Here is a 2,761-nt window from a genome sequence, read left to right on the forward strand (position 1 = left end):
CACCCACCTATGTTCTAAGCTATGAGCCCAAGCAGTTTGTTTATTACTTAACCAATGAAATCAACAGATTGATATATGACACTCCCACATCACTGTTCTGTTGATGGGTAGGAGACACATAGACTGAATATAAGTTCTCAAAATGAGGAAAAAGAACATATGTGAATTTGATCCATGCTTCCTTCAGAACATTCATTGAAATGACATCATATTTGTATTTGAGTCTACATCATTGCCACATACAGCTAAGAACTCTTGACCCCACTCTGTACCCATATGTCACAGTGAATTGAGAAGCTTCTCTACAAAAGATATCTTGAGCCGGGGTAACCGTCAGTGACCACCAAAAATCTGTCAGGTACAAAAAATAAATTACTTATTCATTTTTATTACTTTATTCAATTTCTAATTATTATTGTAGATTATAACGGCATACTGAGAATGATAATTCTACCCAAAATCAAAGAATACTGGTATATTGTCTAAAGTGGGATACCTTCTTTTGTAAAAGAAAAGAAAATCACAGATTACAGTTTCAATATTTTAGCTGCATATAAATCAGACACAAAGGAACAGTAGGTTAATCAATATACAAAATAATTTTAAATAAAAAATGAAATTACATTCACAATAATTACCCTCAGTGGGTTAAGATACAAAATACAACAGAAAAATGATGATTAATTGTTATGAGATTTTGGCAGATGTAGCCTCTGAAGCATGAAACTCATTAGCATTGTCTCTTGATACCTCCAATAATTGCACTGAGTCAATGTTTGTCTTACACTAAAGGCACTTACTTTACTTACTAAATAGCACATGGCTAAAAAATTAACTTCAATGAATCAAATAATCCATATTTTTTCATTTGACATTCAAATGAGCATAGTCAAAAATAGTTTGCACCATATGTAGCTGATGGGGGTGTGATTTAAAATTGGTGGTTATGATACTTGGATCAAGGACCCGTTGTTAATATAACCAGGTTCTGGTTAAATGGATTGTATCACGGAATTTCTGTGTGGAGTTTTCTATTGTGCGAGAGAGTGTTACGCTGAGGAGGGAAATAAAATGGCATTTCTAGGGGGCTGCATTTGTTGTTAGGTGAAGCTTTAATGTTCCCATGCAAGTAAATAAATGATATTCAAAACAAGATGAAGGATGAAAGGATTTATTGTGTAGCAAGGTTTCCACTGCAACTTTCATTAAATATAACTTCATAAAGGAATATGAATGGCTTGTTTTATCACAATTAAATACCAAGCACTGTGTTCGTGAATGAATATACTAGTAGGGATTGCATAAAGTGAAATGTTTCAGAGAAACAGAAGTACAGCCCTTTAATACAGAATGATCTTTACATTTCTTTTAAAAATAAAAATGTAAACATATGTACCCCACTCTTTGTGGAAACTTACCATTACTGTCAGAATAATTAGGAAGAGCACAAACTCAGAGGGGAAAAAAACAATGAAATAAATTTTTAGTTCATGCCATTGTCTAACAAATTCTGAAAAAAAGCAGGATCTAACTGATGCACTAGAAATTGAGTAAGACTTAGCTTGACATTTTGAAGATAAGAGCTTGGTGCCATTCGTATTGGTTTCCATTTAGCAGTATAGTTAAGTCTAGCTGACTTTATAGCTTTTCCAAGTTCATGCTGAATCAAGAAAATAATAAAATTTCTTCCTAGGGTAGCAGTAATAATTAGATGAAAGTGACTGTATCAATGTATAGCACTATTTAATAGAAACAAGCATACACTATTTCTGAAATGTAATATTGTTAATGTGATTATTATTTTAGTTTAATCATTAAATGTATTCTCCTGAGAAGAAAAACTAATAGTTTTGCTAAAGGCTGCCAATGTGATTTGTCTGATGGTAAGAACAGATGGCCATCATATTTGTGTGCCAGCCTTGTCAGGGGATCTAGAGGAAATAGCTCTGCTCAGGAGCAGTCAGATCTTTCTCTTTTGACCCAGGCAGCAGCTTGTGAAACAGTCCTCTTTTTCACCTAAGCATATGATTATGATCCTTTTTCATCTTAAAAAACATATCAGTTCATTGTCATGAAGCCCAGTGCTGAAGAAAATGTCAATAATTTGTGCAAATCTATTTCACTTTTGAAATGATTTTGGTCTCATAAAAAATACGTGTTCCCATAAAAACTAAATCCATTAGTGGTTTGGCAAAGTTTGAGATGATAAAAACAACCATTTCCTCATGAAATGAATCTAAAACATCCAAACGAAAGACAAAGTTATTAAGTTTATTATTGGGCAAGAATTAGTCCCTAACAGTCCCTAATTCTAAACCACATTCAGCCTGTATATAATCAACCTTAAAGTATTATTATAATTTCCAGTTGTCAAACTTGAATCATTTAAGGCTACTGACTAGGATCTTTTATTGTGTGCTTAGTAAATATTACTTATATCCAAAAACTTCAGCATTTAACAGAATAATCCAAACAAATTTAGATAATCCATTAATAGTGGGTTTTATGGAAACAAGGTTTTCTTCCACTGTAGGCTTCACATGCCATTCCTCATTGAGTTACAACTTAAATTGTGATTAGTCATAACAGCACATCACAGCATACCATGGTGCTGTTCTTCATTAACCCAAACAATAAAAATCTCCATATAAATTTTCTTTTGTAAGTTAATATAAGATAAAAATGTGCAAATAGAAAATGAGAATTTTTCTGTGATATAATACATTTTTCAAAGTTTTGTGTTTCCCTGGGTCTCTTCCTT

The sequence above is a fragment of the Microtus ochrogaster genome, unplaced genomic scaffold (assembly GCF_000317375.1).
Source record: "Microtus ochrogaster isolate Prairie Vole_2 unplaced genomic scaffold, MicOch1.0 UNK12, whole genome shotgun sequence".
NCBI lineage: Eukaryota > Metazoa > Chordata > Mammalia > Rodentia > Cricetidae > Microtus > Microtus ochrogaster.